The sequence below is a fragment of the Otolemur garnettii genome, unplaced genomic scaffold, assembly GCF_000181295.1.
Source record: "Otolemur garnettii isolate 467f Iridium unplaced genomic scaffold, OtoGar3 scaffold00136, whole genome shotgun sequence".
NCBI lineage: Eukaryota > Metazoa > Chordata > Mammalia > Primates > Galagidae > Otolemur > Otolemur garnettii.
The window spans coordinates 4,558,307-4,574,601 of record NW_003852531.1 but is presented as its reverse complement, the minus strand read 5'-3'; the positions used below and the strand labels follow the sequence as shown (position 1 = coordinate 4,574,601).

Sequence of the window (16,295 nt, the reverse complement as noted above, 5' to 3'; positions counted from 1 at the left end):
CCAGACGACAGCACCTGTTCCTCTCTGCTCACTGCCACGGGAGCTGCCACAGAGGGCTCTCCTAACAGGGAACCTACCCCCGATGTGCCCACACCATATTTAAGACCGTCTCTGAAGTGACCCGGAGGGGCTTGTCCAGTGCAGTGAGTGTTACCTTTGGTTACAGGTATGTGTGGGTAGGGTGGTGTGTGTGACGCAGGGAGAGGGCATGGAAAATGGATGAAGGGTTCTATTCAGGCATTTGCAAATGCTTGATGGAACCATGGAAATACAAAAAGAAAAAAACTATAAAAGGTGTCATCCTTTGCTATGTTTTTTTGTGTATATATATATGTATATATACACACAGATGAAAACCTTTTTTCTATAAGGACTGTAATAAAGCCATCAAGTACAAGTTGTCCTACAGTTCTTTTGCAAGTACAAGTTTTAAAACTTTGTATTTAATACACGATAATTTAGAACATGTAATAAAGGAATAAACACATTTTTTTTTCCTAATTAGGTGCATAGACTAAATGTATCCCATCTCTTTGAGACCTGAGGCCAAGACAGAAATTGTAGACTGCCTGGGTAAATGTATTTCTTTTCTCTCTCTAAACTGTCGGCATAAAGAAAAACCTGCCCAGGAAAATGTTTCTAGCATGGCATTTTAAGATTAATTTTGAAAGTTATGTTGAATTATTGTGGATAAACTCAGAAAAAACGGCTAGGGCTTTCCTTGCATAAAATGAATATCCTCTCCTTAATATCAGGGATTTCCACAAGAGGAGAAATCGTTGTTTTTTTTTTTTTTTTAACATTTCCCGTTTCTGAAAAGAATATGCATGTGGCTTGTATCCTTACAGAGCTACATGTGTTGGGAGCCCACCGAGGCAAGAGCAGCTTGTCGGGGAGCACAAATGCACAAACGATGAATCTGGGTTAAAAGGCTGTGGTCAAATGCACCCCACAAGTGATACTCATCTTATATGTGAGGGGCCTGGACATCACACCAGCTGCCATGGGGTTTGATTAATGAGGCATTAAGGAGATCGAGTGACACTTACAGCTAGTTACTTATGGTGCTAATTTCAAAACACTTTGCAATAGACAAAGAGTCTCTGCTCATAATGCAAAGTAATTTGTGGTGTGTTCCCACCGAATGCATTTAGCGGAGCAAATATAGTTATGCAGAATTTAAATTAAGGTTGACACTAATGTAAACAGAGCCCAAGAACCACTGTCCAATAATTTGATGAGGACACAGGTTTTAATCAAGCCTCTTCCACTAAAATAGCAATTTAAATCCCCATCGTTTAAACTGGATAAAATGCTTAAGCTGTGAAGGTTGGGGGAAAAATAGAAATTTACTTGAAAAGAAAAATGAAACACAGTATCTCGGGGGGAAACCTTCACTAAGCTTCGACCCAGCCTGGAGATACATGTCGATTTAAATATCAGGTTGATTTCAAGCCCAGATTCCAGATATTCGAAGGCATTTATAGTGTATCTTTTTCATTGTTGTAAAGTTATGGTTGACACATTCTGGTAGCATTGACTTCAGAACAAAAATGTGCCTGGTAATGAGAAAGTGAAGACTCTAAGTTGGCTCAGAAGCTCTGGAAGCGCCGACATCATCCCCTCTCCCCCAGTAATTGCGTCCTATTTTAAGTGAAACATTCCTTTTTTTTTTTTTTTGCAGTTTTTGGCTGGGACTGGGTCTGAACCTGCCACCTCCAGCATATGGGGCTGGCACCGTACTCCTTTGAGCCACAGGCACCACCCTCCTTTTTTTTTCTTAATTTTTATGAAAAATTCCAAATTGAGTAAGAGAGAGGAGCGGGGGCATGGGGTTCACTTTTTCAGGGGGCACCCATACCCCTCATGGCTTTGTTGGCTCACCAGTTTATTTCCCTTACTCCAACCCATTTGGGGAGCAGTATGGGGGGTGAGCCCACACATTAACATTAATTAAAATGCCAGCAGCCTAGGTTCCAGAGCCAGGGAGGCCTTGTATAGGGGAAACAAAACCAAACTAAATAGCAATTTATTCTGTCACTGCTCTTGGAAGGAAAAACAGTGAAGTTTTGCTGGCACTACCCAGGGCCTCTGGACTTCACTCTTGGCAAAGCAGTAGGAAGGTCAGAGAAATCTGTCCTGAATTTTCTGAATTGAGACTCCGGCATTAATTGCATAGATGATGTATCTTCAGGGGAAAGGAATTTGTACTATGAGATGTGTTTTTCCGACCTATTCTAAAGAAAGGGCTTAAATATTTTGGGGGAAAAATTTTACAGGTAGAGTGCTCTTTAAATGGTCCTTGCAGTCATACTTACAGTCAGCTGCCCTAATAGACTTAGAGTCAAGAGTGAAAGGGAAGTGGGAAACTGGAGACTTTGCCATTTTGGGGGTGGAGGGAGTGTCCCACAGAAGGGGCATTGCTCTGGTGCCAGGCACCCTGGTGTGATCAGAAGAAAGTCTCAAACATGAAGAAATTGAACCCAAGGAGGTTAAATGACATTCCTGAGTCCACACGGGCTGCATGGGCACAACCAGGTTGTTGCAATCAAAAGTGTGTCCTGCCCTCTTCTCCACGTGACTCTGCCCCTCAAGGGCATTTCCTCTTGGGAAAGACACATCTCTTCTCTCCAACATCAACACTGCTTTGGGAAGACTCTACTTCTGGCATATTACCTGAAAGACACTCACATTTTAAACTCCCATCTTGCAAATCTGTAGAACTTTATCCCTCTGAGGTTAGAGGAATTAACTGAAAGGCATCTTTGTTCATTACGGCTGCCAAGGACAGCAATCCCAAAATGAGTCTGCAAGTCTAAAACAGATGCACCTTTGCGGCTGACTTCTGAATGTTTGGCCTTACAGCGAGAGGAGAGGGGAGATGGAGCATATTTGAAGCCCTACTTAGGGGATTCTTGGAGAGACAGCCAGGTGTGCCCTGCCTGCTAGACAGAGCAGCAAAGAGTATGGACAGCGGGAGGGCCCGGAAAGGGCTGGCGGGAGAAGAGAAGTGTGTAGGCCAAACTGGAGCGGCAGGACATCTTCCAGAAGGACAGGCGTGTGTGTTTTTAAGAAAGGAATGCAATTTGGGGGCGTCTCAGGTCTGGGCTCCTCTTGGTCGCCCTTGAGTCCCCACTGTGAAGATAGAGAGCAGTCCTCCCCCAAACACCTGGCTGGGCATAGGGTTATGATTTCCGGGGCCTTCCTGGCCTGTGTGTGTACAGGCCAGAGTGTGACAAAGCCACTGCTCAGGGTAAGTTCTAGACCCCAGGTGCAGTACAGGCTTCCTGCTGTCTCCTGTACTGCCCTGGGGACAGAGCCAGAAGGCGGTTCACCACTCAGCCCCTCACAGCAAGCTGGCTGGCAGGAGGCCCTGCTGCTCATAACAATGACCAGCTTAGCACGTCCCCCACAGTTGGGCTATCCTTAACTTCCCCAATACCTCATTCCTGCTACCTAGACCACCAGCCCAAGAATCCACACATGCACCCCTTCACCTCCAAGAGCATCTGGGTGAGGTCCCAGCACTGCCCTATCAGTCCACATCTGCACAGTGAATCAGGAGTGCTATCTGGTGAGTCCTTTCTTTTATTGTTCAAACCAGGGTTTTGGAGACTTCGTGGTTCCAAGATCTCTCCCAGGTACTCGCAGAAGCTTCTAACTCATCTTTACCATACAGCCCTGACTCAGGTAGCTGCAATTTCATCCTCGCTGCCCCAGATGTGGCTGAGAGGCTTAGAAACTCCAGCTCATCTTTTTTGGCCTCAGTTGCACATGCTGTCTCTCTCTCCATCAGAGGATAAAACAAAACAAACAATCCCACAGGCCATTGTGAAAAGTGGAGTGGTGCTGGGACAGGGTCTGGCCTTTACAGAGTGGGGCCACCTGAGGCTGAGTCCTCCTGCTCCATGGAGAAACCAGAGCCCACTCCTCCTGCCCAAAATTTTGATTTGAAATCTCATTGCAAATCCCACATCATCAAGGTGTCTCTGGGTTTTATGATTATCCTGAGAATCTGTGTCAAGCGAGAGAAGCTGTGTCAAGCAAGGTTCAAGAACTCCGTGGGGAGGAGGTACTGGGTGCTGTCCTGCTCCCTACCCTTGGCCAGCTCCATCACCCTCTTTTCTCCCTTCTGCTCTCTGCATCACAAACACCTCTGAACCCCACTTTCTAGCAAGAACCAAGACTTTTGCCTTTTCACTTTGGGCCCAGAGACCTGCACTGACTTCCTTTTAAACATGGAAGAGATGACTAACTTATTAGCACTTTAAAGGCATTCTATGTTCACAGGAAATATACAAACGTACCCCCTTCCACATTAGCGCTGGCCAGGGAGGGGCCCCAAGTGCCCCAGAGAAGGCTCTTTCCAGGGACAGGCCTCTGCCTTGGCTATTCTGATGCAGACCTAACTCATCACGGCTGTGTCGTCCCTTATCACATGCCAGCACTGGTGATTGGCTCTCTTCTTAGAAAGACAGCTGGCAATGGTGAAACTTTGCCTGTTGGAAAATGAGCAGGAACAGGTTGGGATGTTTAGGGGGTGAGGAAGTCTGGGAATGTCCAAAGATAAATGGGTTTAGTGTCAAGGCCTCTGGAAATTCTCCTCTGAAATCCTAAACTAAAATGCTGAGATTTAGATCATTTACTCTAATGTGCTTCATCTAACAAGCATTTTGGGGGCTAGCTCCAGGACTGGGTCATTTCTTATAAATGTGTTTCTAGGTTTCCCCATCCCTTTTCTCCCTGACTTCCTCCTCACTTCCTGGGCCTGGGGGGATTCTGGGTGAGCCCTCCTGGGTCAGGCCTCTAGCTCCCAGGGCCCAGGCCCTGCTGGGTGCTGAGCCCTGAGCTCTCATTTCCACAGAATTCTCTGTGTGGGGAGATGTTGGCAGCTCCCCCTCCCACTTCCCAGAGGGTTTACTTAGCCGATTCATTATGAGGAACTGATGCCTCATGCTCTGTCCTCGCCTCCTCCTCCTCCACTTCTCCTTCACGGAGCCTCACTCTGTTGCCCAGTGTCATGATCACAGCTCACTGTAGCCGCAAAGTCATGGGCTTAAAAGATTCTCCTGCTTTAGCCTCTAGAGTCGCTGAGACTACAGGTGTGCATCACCATGCCCAACTATTTTTTTTAATTTCACATTTTTAGAACTGAGGTCTCGTGTTACCCAGGCTGGTTTCAAACTTCTAGCCTCAAGCAATCTTCTCACCTCAGCCTTTCCAGTTGCTGGGATTACAGATGTGAGCCACTGCACCTGGCTTATTTTTCTGATAAATAGGTTAATATTTTATTCCTTTAAAATGCTGTTTGGGCCTGGTGTGGTGGCTCATGCCTGTAATCCTAGCATTCTGGGAGGCCGAGGCAGGTGGATTGCCTGACCTCACAGGTTCGAGACCAGCCTCAGCCAGAGCAAGACCCCATCTCTAAAAATAGCTGGGCATTGTGGCAGGTGCCTGTTGTCTCAGTTACCCAGGAGGCTGAGACAAGATAATCGATACTCTACCAAGGGCAACAGAGTGAGACTCTGTCTAAAAAAAAAAAAAAAAACGCTAGCTCGCCTGTAGCTCAGTGAGTAGGGCGCCAGCCACATACACTTGCAAGGCTGGCAGGTTCAAGCCTGGCATGGGCCTACTAAACAACAATGACAATTCCAACCAAAAAATAGCCAGGTGTTGTGGCAGGCACCTGTAGTCCCAGCTACTTGGGAGGCTGAGGCAAGAGAATCACTTAAGCCCAAGAGTTTGAGGTTGCTGCAAGCTGTGACGCCACAGCACTCTACCCAGGGTGACATAGTGAGACTCTGTCTCAAAAAAAAAAAATGCTGTTTGGCTCATGACGCTATTTTACTACTTTTTACTTATGACCAATGTTCTCGGAAATGTTTAGAGATGAGGGGGAGGATTCTGATGGATTAGGGAGACTTCTGAGGTTATCTGGGCATACCAGTTGTCCACGAGGTCAGAGAGATGCCAGGTGCTGCGACCCTTGGCTTAAAACAACAGGACATTTTTCATGTTATTATGAAATTTCCAATTCACATTCTTTCATTACTTGAGAGTCAGTTGTCAGGGTACTGGTGATAACTTAACTCTCTCTTTCTTTAATTATTTACCAAATCCTTTTAATTCTTCTTTCGTAATGTCACATTTATCGCTACTTTTCCATTCTCTCTGCCAGCACCTTAGTGCAGGCCTTTTTTAACAAGAAAAATCTCTAGAACAGCTGCTGCCAACTCCTAGCCTCAGCTCCCAGCACCCCTGTGCCAAGACAGGGGCTTGTGTCCCAGGACTGTTGACAGCCAGACAGGTGCTCTGTGGAAGTTGCTTCCCTTCCTCACTATTATCTCTCCAGACCTATTTTTTTTAATGAGATCTTCTATATCTATGATTTTAATTTTAGTGATAGACCAGTTCTGAACTTTGCTTTCATTTGAAAAAAAAAATCAACAATGTTTTGTCATAGAAATGGTCATAGAGATTATATGCTTAAGAAATGTTAGTGTTTTGGAAGTTTTGATTTACTATATATTGAGTCTTGCATTTTCTGGTGATCAAAATGGGTTAGATTTTCTGTAAGAAAATAATAACTTACATTGTACTATGGGCACATGTTCTCTGAATCCACACATTGATCTGCACATCATCACAAAGAGACCGTAAGACATCTGTACCTAGTGTGTGATGCATCGGGAAACACACAATATTTTCTGATGAAGACAATCAAATATGGATTGCATTGAGCCTCGGTATTTAACTCTCAGTTGACAAGAAATACAGAAGAGCCGGTATCTCAGGCCTGTAATCTCAGCACTCTGGGAGGCTGAGGTGGGAGTATTGCTTGAGCTCAGGAATTTGTCACCAACCTGAGCAAGAGTGAGACCTCCATCTCTAAAAACTAGCGGGGCATTGCAGCGGGCACCTCTAGTCCCAACTACTGGGGAGGCTGAGGCAAGAGAATCGCTAAAGTCAAAGAGTTGGAGGTTGCTGTGAGCTGTGACACTGTGGCTCTCTAAGCAGGGTGACAGAGTGAGACTCTGCCTTAAAAACAAACAAACAAAAACATACAGAAGACAGAGGTACTTGTTCAGTGGCACCGGGGGATGCCACTGGCAAAACCAGAATGACAGGAAACTCTTTCATGTTACCTTATTTCTTCAACAGATAAATATTAAGAAGAAAAAGAGAGAGGGAGCCAGATACTGTGTGCGGACCTTGTTGGGCTCTCAATTCCGATGAAGCAACTTCCCTTCCCCCAACAGTGCAACATAATTAGGGAAATGTCAACACTTACAGGCTCTTCAGGAATTACTGTTAACATTTTAGATGCAGTAACAGTATGTGGTTACTTGTTTAAAGTCAGTATCTTTTAGAGAAGAATTCAACAAATTGTGTTGGTGCCTGTAGCTCAGTGGTTATGGTACCAGCCACATACACCCAGCACCCACGTATGGTGCTGGCGGGTTTGAACTCAGCCTAGGCCAGCTAAACAACAATGAAAACTGCAATGACAACAACAAATAGCCAGGCATTGTGGCAGGCACCTGTAGTCCCAGCTACTCAGGCAGCTGAGGCAAGAGAATCGCTTAAGCCCAAGAGTTGGAGGTTGTTGTGAGCTGTGATGCCACTGCACTCTACCGAGGGTGACATAGTGAGACTATCTTAAAAAAAAAAAAAAATTCAAGAAATTGTTTAAGGAAGAAGTGACTTAGTATCTGTGAGTAATTTGCAAACAAACCAGCTGGAGGACACAGGCCAGGGTGGAGGTGACTCAGAACGCTGTGGGTTGATCCTGTGCCAGCTGTGCCATGGGACACACTCTTCCCTCCAACATGTGAAAATCTGCAAACTAAAAAGTGAAGCAGTTGGGGCTCACAGTCCTGAAAGCTTTAGCCCCAAATCTCGCAGGCATTTAACGTTGAAGATAGATAGGCCTGTGGGTGGCGTCTTCCCACCCACTGGGGCCACACGCTCCCCTCCCAGACTGTCCCCAGGCCCTCCTTGTGGTGGCCAGCCTAGTCAGAGACGTCCTCTGTACATGGTGCTGCAGCCTTGCTGCGGTCCAGCGTCCCTTCCCAACTCCCTGATGCTTTGTTTGCTAAAAGAGCACTGGCAAAGGTTAAACTTGGAATCACAGACCAGTGACCATCTTGGGAACGTTTTTCTTGTCCTTAACTAGCCCGCCCTCCTTCCATCTACTCCTGGGAGCAGCTCTGTGGTCTGAGGGGTCCCCTCTCTCCTCTTCTTCCTCTGGGCTGGGCAGTGAGGAGAAGAGGCTGTCTCTGTAGCCATCCCCTTTGTGTACGAGACACCCCACTCAGCGCTCCCAGCCTCGCCTCTCTCCTGAGCTGTCTAGTCACCCCCGCTTGCAGCACCATCATGTCCTCAAGCCCAGGGTTGGTGTCTGTTGTCAGTGCCTCTGGTGCGACGTTTACTCTTGTAATGCCGACCTCTTGTACCAGCTTTACTTCTACCTTTCATGGTCAGGCCGTTGACTCACTCACCTTCTTTCAGGGTTTCCCCAGCAAAAAAGATTTCAAACTATGATTTTAGTCTGATTTCTCACCACACAAATGCCACACTGGCTTTCTCATCATTGGCACCTTCCCTGAAGGCTCTCAACTCTCAGTCTTCCCAGTTTCGTCCTCCTTCCTTCTTCCACCAATACTCTCTCCCTGGTTAGCAAAGTCTTGCCTGTCTTTGAAGACCTGGCTTGTGAGGATCATGGATGGATCCATGCTAGGATGGATCCAGCTAGGATGCTGTTGCCGTCCTAGCTTACTTGACCTTAGCTTAGGATGCAGGGACAGATGTCTGTCAACTGGCCAGTCCTTCAAGGTGCGTGGACTTAAACCGGGGTCCACCTCTCTTGTCCATTTCATTCTATTCTTTTTAATTTTTTTGAGTCTTGCCCTGTTGCCCCAGCTGAAGTGCACATCATCATAGCTCCCAGCAAACTCAAACTCCTGGGCTCAAGTGAGCCTCCTGCCTTAGCCTCCTGAGTAACTAGGATTACAGTTGGCACCACACCCAGTTAATTTTTTCTAGTTTTTGTACAGATAGCGTCTTACTCTTGCTCAGGCTGGTCTTGAACTCCTAGCCTCAGCAATCCTCCTACCTCAGCCTCTCAGAGTGCTAAGATTATAGGCATGAACCCCTGCAGCCAGCCATCTCATCCATTTCAAAAGGGAGGTAAATGCCCACTGTGGCTGGATAAAGCTGGGTGCTGTGCCTGGGCCCCTGGTTTATAACTATTAACTCATTAATTCATGTGGAAGTCTCTGTCTTAAATGATGCTCTGAACACTGCAGGGTAGGAGCTGTCTCCCTCTCCATCACGCACAGGCCTGAGCACAGTGTTGCTGAGCCGTCAGTGTTCCGTCCGGATTGCTGAGTAAAGGTGTATTTTACCAGGTTCTCTCCACCCCGTCTGAAACCAGCTCCCCTCTCTCAGCTGTAGGAGTGAAGGTGCACTGCCCACATGTCTGCAGATCTTCTGGGACACATCCACTCCCAAATGCTTTCCCATTTTTCCCCCAATAAGTGTACTTATCAGAGGCTGCACTTGGATTTCGTGGCATGCCACTGACTGGGTCCCACTTTTGGTTTGCAGGGATGAGGTCCCTCACTGGCCTAGGAGACCTGGGGTGAGTGTGGACCCTGCGCCTGGCAGACATGTGGGCTATTACCAAGAATCACTGGGGTTTGAGCCCCTCCATGTCCCACTCCCCACTGCTCCGGCAGGCCCCACCTGGGCGGCCTTTTCCCTTTTCTAGTCTGCTCTGATTATTTCTAAACTTAATTTTTATGCATTCTAAGCATTAAAATAACAGGAAAAATTTTATCTAACGTTTAAAAAATTTCTCAAACATATTGTGGATACTTGGCCTATGTCAACAGGCCAACAGATACTTGGCCTATTCTATACATTAGGGGTCCAAGGGCGAAAGTGAAATTGTTCTTTTTTTTTTTTTGAGACAGAGCCTCAAGCTGTCCCCCTGGGTAGGGTGCTATGGCTTCACTGCTCACAGCAACCTCCAACTCCCGGGCTCAAGCGAGTCTCCTGCCTCTGCCTCCCAAGTAGCTGGAACCACAGGCACCCATTGGTTGCAGCCATTATTGTTGTTTGGCGGTCCGGGCTGGATTCGAACCCTTAGGTGTATGTGGCTAGCACTTTAGCCGCTTGAGCCACAGGCGCCCAGCCCAGTGAAATTGTTCTTGAAGAGTTCTTGATTCAGCGGAGGGAGGACACTCCAGGGAAAACACGTTTACGTTGTGAAGTGTAGGTAACTAGCACGAACGAACAGTGTCTTCAGAAACAGCGTAGGAAGGACGTCCCAGGCGGAGGAGCGTGCGCCCCTTACACCTGAGTTACGTTTGTTACTTGCGCTGATGGCACAGGGATCCTCTTACCCAACCCGGTGGGAGAGGATGCTGCTTTCTCTGTTTTGCTTCCTGCCCTGTCCACGTGGTCAGGATAGTGCCTGCCTTGGTGCGGTCCCTAGATAAATAAATACTTGTGAGTGTCAAATAAGTGGCGTCCTCCGTGCTCAGCCTGCTGTCGCTGCCCCTTCTGTTTCTGCTCCCAGCCCGTCAAGGGAAGTTCCATTACTTAAGTTAGTGCAAGAGCCTGCAGTGTCCCCGGACAGGGTCGGTGGGGTGTCCACGCAGGAGCCTGCAGTGTCTCCAGACAGGGTCGGTGGGGTGTCCACGCAGGAGCCTGAAGTGTCCCCCGTACAGGGTCAGTGGGGTGTCTGCGTGGGAGCCCGCAGTGTCCCGGTACAGGTCGGTGGGATGTCCGCGGGAGCCCGCAGTGTCCCGGTACAGGTCGGTGGGGTGTCTGTGCAGGAACCTGTAGTGTCCCCGGACAGGATCGGTGTGGTATCCACGCAGGACCCTGCAGTGTCCCCAGACAGGGGTCGGTGGGGGGTCTGCTCGCTGCATTTGTCCCACCACTGCCGCAGACCGACGTGCTAAGTCCAAGGCCTTTCAAATGCTTTCGGAATTTGTCACGGTATGATCATGCTACTAACACTGACTTAATCATAACATATATCTTATCTCTGTGAGTTTCACATTCCAGTAAAACAGAATTGTTTTCTCCTCCCAGAACATGCTGTTTTCTCACCTATAAACCGTTTCTTCATGTGGTGCCCAGGCCGGGCACTCTCCCCTGCACTGTGCCTGCTGAGGTGACCTCCTCCACCTTCAGCACCACAACCTCCAGGAATCTGTCCCTGGTAAGCGCTCCTAACACTAGATCTTCCTCATGACACTTCCTTTATTCTCTGTCCCCACGTTTCTAGCCTGGAGCCTTGGATGGAGTAGGTTTTCTGTTCAAGGATGGAAATAACCACCAGTTATGTCCCAAGTTCTCAGCTAGATGCAGAGGATACTGCAAGGGATGAGATATGAAAAAACATGAGGAATTATTTTGTACCTCAGAAGTTGTCTGCACCTTGAGGCAGCCTGAGAGGGTGACAGTGATGACCGGGGGTGCTCATGCTTCCTCCAGATCTACTCAGCACCTTTCCTGTCCTGCTCTGTCCCCTGGGAGGCTGACCCCTGTGACGGTGTCGGCCAGGCTCCTGTGCTCCTCAGTTTCCTATGGGGTCCCACTAATGTCAGTGGGAAGTCAGACAGTGAGCAGAGAGAGTTGAGGTGTTTATTTCCCCCAGTCTCTGTTTGCTGGGCCTTTGACAGCTCATGATAGCTTTCAGCAGCCCTCTCCTGTACGTAGAGCTCCTGCTGAATTCTAGCAGCCCTTCCAGGCTGCTGTTTGGCCTGGAGTGGTCACAGCTCCCTTCTGTTGCCAGCCCCAAGGTGTGTTGCTGATAGGTTCCCTTAATCCTGCCCTAACCACTTCTTGAAAGCACTCAGATGCTTCCCCCTTGTCTGTGAACCATCTATATTTCTTGCTGAGACCCTGACAGGTACAATGAGTGCCGATGATGGCCGTGGTAACAGTGGTTGTGGAGATGTTTGTACCAGCTGGGAGTCTGAGTATCCTAGGGAGGGAGCAGCTCTCTTCAGGAAAGCTGGAGAACTGGGCAGAGGCTAGCAAGATGCTCACTGGAGTCATCCACTGCTGCGTGGCAAGCCACCCCAAAGCTTAGTGGCTTAAAAAAACAGTACTAATCTATTATTTCTTATTCTTGTGCAGGTCAGGAATTCACCAGGGACAGCAGGATGGCTGATTTCTGCTCCATGAGTCCAGGGCCTCCTCTGGAAGGCCGAGGCTCATTGACTTACATGTCTTTGACGTCTATCACATGATCTTGGCAGTTGGCTGGGCCCACGGTGAGTGTTCAGAGAAAGGGAAAGTTACAGAGCCCTTCATAGCCCGGCCTTGGAAGTGGCACTGTCCCTCCCTCCATGTTCTGCTGCTCGAGGTGGTTGTAAAGGCATCTTGGTTCAAGGCCTCACCTTGAGAGATGACGTCACCTCTTGAAGGAGTTGCTGTCACATGTGTGACGTGGGCTGACGATGCCACTTCTCCACGTGTTACCCACGCTATCTTCCCGAGCTACAGCAACTGTGTAGGATTCACATTGAGGATGACAGTGGCCCAGAAGTCAGGGAGCCTGCACCCCTGCGTCACCCCTCAGAGTAGAGCCACCCAACCCACACTGACCTGTATGAGTGTGAGAATTAGACGTCCTGTGTGTCAATCCTCTGAGATTCGGCCTTCGTTACGAGGATGACATTGTGTCTGGAATATCTCTAGACACAGTCTGGGCCACGTATGGTCCTAGATGAGCAGCGTGTCTCTTAGAACTACAAATCTGTGCCCAGAGCAAGGCATTGGGCTCGATTTCGTCTTCCCCCTCCTGTTGGCCCTTCTCCCCTGCCGCAGTATTTGCAAGCAGTAAACCGACGACAGGAGGAGGAGGGAGTCTGCCCAGGGCTTGGGAGAGGGAAAATGCTAACACGAGCATAGCGAATGTCTGGTCCGCATTTGAAGGATCTTGGGGAAAGTGGGGGTGTCTGTGTTAGAAATGATTGGCAGGTGAGTGTCTGGGGGGGGCCTTACCCCACCCAGAAGATATTGTCTGAAAGAGAAAGTTGTCCCAATGTCTGTCCCAATACAAGCCTGGGAAAAACATCTGTCGTGTGATATTTAGAACTGACATTTTCATAAGGATCCGGTCTACAGAGGCCTTCGCAGGGCTCAGAGAATCACAGTGCTCTTCTCCCCCTCTTACTTTCTGTGACTAGCAGTGTGCGTGGGGTTGAGTGTGTGGTTGCAGTGGCACGCGGAGGACTACATTTTTAAAAGCTTTTTATTTGGAAATAATTTCAACAAGAATAACTTCAATAATAACAGTTCCATGATAATAATGGTAATAATTTCAACAAATACTATTTGTTTCCCAATTTGGAACTTTCATACATCATGGCCCTTTCTGCCTAAATACTTCAGTATGTATTTCTTAAAAATAGCAATATTTTTACATAGCCACAGCACAGTGGTCAACCTCGGTAAATTATTATTGATGATATTTTATTTCTAATCTACCACCAGCATTTTGATCTTAGCAATATCTTCATTCAGTAAGGTTTTATTTAGAGTTTTGCCCCCTCAGTACACATTGTCATATCTCAGTGGTGTCTTTAATCTGGAATATTTCTATAACCTTTCTTTGTATTTTATGATATTGGCAATTTTAAAGAAAATAGTCATTTAAAAGTATCATTTCCTGGCTGGACATAGTGGCTCACACCTATAATCCTAGCACTCTGGGAGGTTGAGCCGGTGAATTGCTTTAGCTGAGAAGTTCTAGACCAGCCTGAACAAGAGTGAGACCCTGTCTCTACAAAAATAGAAAACTAATCGGGCATTGTGGCATGTGCCTCTAGTCCCAGCTACTTGGGAGGCTGAGGTAAGAGGATCGCTTGACTCAAGAGTTGGAGGTTGTTGTGAGCTGCGATGCTAGGGCACTCTACCCAGAGTGACAGAGTGGAGCTCTGTCTCCAAAAAAAAAAAAAGATAGCATTTCCTTATTTTCAGGTCTTTGGTTTGGCCAAGATGCCTGCAGGTGATGCCATATTCTTCCTGGCACCACTTAAGGGCGCCCGTACTCACTGACCCTCCTTGGTGGTATTGGTGTTAATCACAAGAGCAGTGACTTCCAGAAAACCCCTTTAAAAGTATAATTCCCAGAGACTCATCCTGCAGGTTCACATCTGTAGAGCCTCAAGGAGGGAAATACTGTTGCAGAATGCTCTTCTCCATGGAGTGAAGCTCTGTAATTGCGTTCTGAGCTCAGCAATGGCGCTTTTGAGCTGGACCTTCTGGGTACTGCCGGTCCTTCATTTCCTGCAGGGTGAGACAACCAGGGCAGGATGCACAGCCAGGAGAATGCTCACTGGGGCCGGGTTCTCAGACACCTGAGGGGCTCTCCGTGTGACCTGAGCTTTGGCACAGGGAAGCCTCACTCAGGCAACCAGGGAACAGCCGGCTGGAAGACTTCCCCTTGAATGAATCCTCTGCTTTGTGCCGCTGGACCCACCAAGGCTAATATCTTCCCATTCTGCCTGCATGAAGAAATGGAAGGGTGCTCTCCAGGTACTGACTGGAAAGGGCTGCCTAACATGTCAGGGTCAAGAACACTCTTCATAAACTGGACCTGCACAGGGCTCCATCTAGAGCAGGCTTTGAGCACCACAGAGCGACTGGTGCGTCTCCTCGGTTCTGAAAGCCTTTCCATCACCTTCCATTGTTCCTGGACTTTAGATGCCTTTTAAAATCTATATGAAAGGCAACCAGCTCATCAGTAGAATAGTTGTAAATATTAGCAAATATATCTGTATATAATTAAAGTTTCAACTATAATATTTGTAACCTGATTTCTTCCTATACCCCTGGTTGCACGGTACAAGAATACATTTTATTTATTGGGGCATAATTTATATAGACCAAGTCATATCATTTCATTTTACAGTTTCATGAGTTTTGACAACACATACTGTCATGTAATCAAAACCAAAATCAAGATTTGGAACAGTTTCACCCCCCAAAATGTTCCCTCATGTCCTTCAGTTGTCGACCCCAACCCCAGCCTCTGGCAGTCACTGAACTGTTTTCTCTCCTATTCTTTTCCAGAATACCATAGAATGGAACTATATTGATGTAGACTTTGTATCCGACTTCTTTTGTTCAATGAGAGTTAATCTATGTCACTGCAGACATTAGTAGTTTTTTCTGTTTTATTACCGAGTAGTATTCCTTTGCAGAAAATGTTTAGCATTCATCATTTAAAGTACGTCTGTGTTGTTTTCAGTTTGGGGCAATCATGAGTTAAGCCATTATAAAACTCCTGTACTGCTCTTCGTGTGAATGTATCTTTTCATTCCTCCTCAGCAGGGAGTTAGGACTGGGCATCTGGGTTGGTCTTGTGAGGTGTGTGTTTAACCTTTTTAGGAAATTGCTAAACTGTTTTCCAGAGTTACCGAACCAGTTTGCATTCCCACCAGCAATGCAAGGAGTTTCATATCTTAGTATCATCAGCATATTTAAACCACTGTAAAATACCAATATGCTCAATATTAATATTCCATGGTGGGATAAACTGACATTTCCCTGATGACAAAAGGTTTTGAGCACCTTTCCCTGTACTTATTTGTCAATGTATCTCCTTCGGAAAAATGACTGTTCAAACTTTTTTATTGAGTTTTTTTCTTTTCTTTTTTTTTTTTTTGAGACAGAGCCTCAAGCTATCCCCCTGGGTAGAGTGCCATGGCATCATGCTCACAGCAACCTCCAACTCCTGGGCTCAAGCAAGTCTCCTGCCTCAGCCTCCCAAGTAGCTGGGACTACAGGCGCCCGTCACAACGCCTGGCCATTTTTTGGTTGCAGCCATCATTGTTGTTTGGTGGGCCCGGGCTGGGGATTCGAACCCGCCACCTTAGGTGTATGTGGCTGGTGCCTTAGCGCTTGAGCTACAGGCGCCGAGCCTTGAGTTTTTTTTCATATTTTTGGTAAACTATTTATCTGATAAGTGTTTTACGAATACTGCTCCATCCACTTAGTCTGTGGCTCTTCTTTTCATTTTCTTAACAATGTATCTTTTTAAAAACAGAGGTGTTTAATTTTGGTGAAGTAGTGTTATTTATCAGTTTTTTAGTGTGTTGAATTTTTAGTGTCATATTTAAAACGTATTTGTCTAATACAAGGTCACAAAGGTTTTTCTGCTTTTTCTTCTAGGAGTTGTGTAATTTTACATTTAGGTCTGTAATTCATTTTGAGTTTATTTTTGTGTGTGGTGTGAGGTATGGAGTGAAGTTGTGTATATATAT

At 46.9% G+C, this 16,295-nt stretch overlaps 1 long non-coding RNA gene across 3 annotated transcripts; it reads left to right on the top strand.

Moving 5' to 3' along the window:
• Nucleotides 1-303: 303 nt before the first annotated feature.
• LOC111727993 lies at nucleotides 304-15,658 on the top strand. 3 transcript variants are annotated; one of them, XR_002775418.1, is made up of 3 exons: nucleotides 304-573; nucleotides 11,107-11,236; nucleotides 12,160-13,684. It is a non-coding gene; the product is annotated as an uncharacterized LOC111727993 (long non-coding RNA). The 3 variants fall into 3 exon arrangements; XR_002775419.1 differs by lacking the exon at nucleotides 304-573 and adding an exon at nucleotides 14,176-15,658 and having other exon boundaries at nucleotides 10,184-11,236; nucleotides 12,160-12,296; XR_002775420.1 differs by lacking the exon at nucleotides 304-573 and adding an exon at nucleotides 14,008-14,027 and having other exon boundaries at nucleotides 10,184-11,236; nucleotides 12,160-12,296.
• Nucleotides 15,659-16,295: the final 637 nt, after the last annotated feature.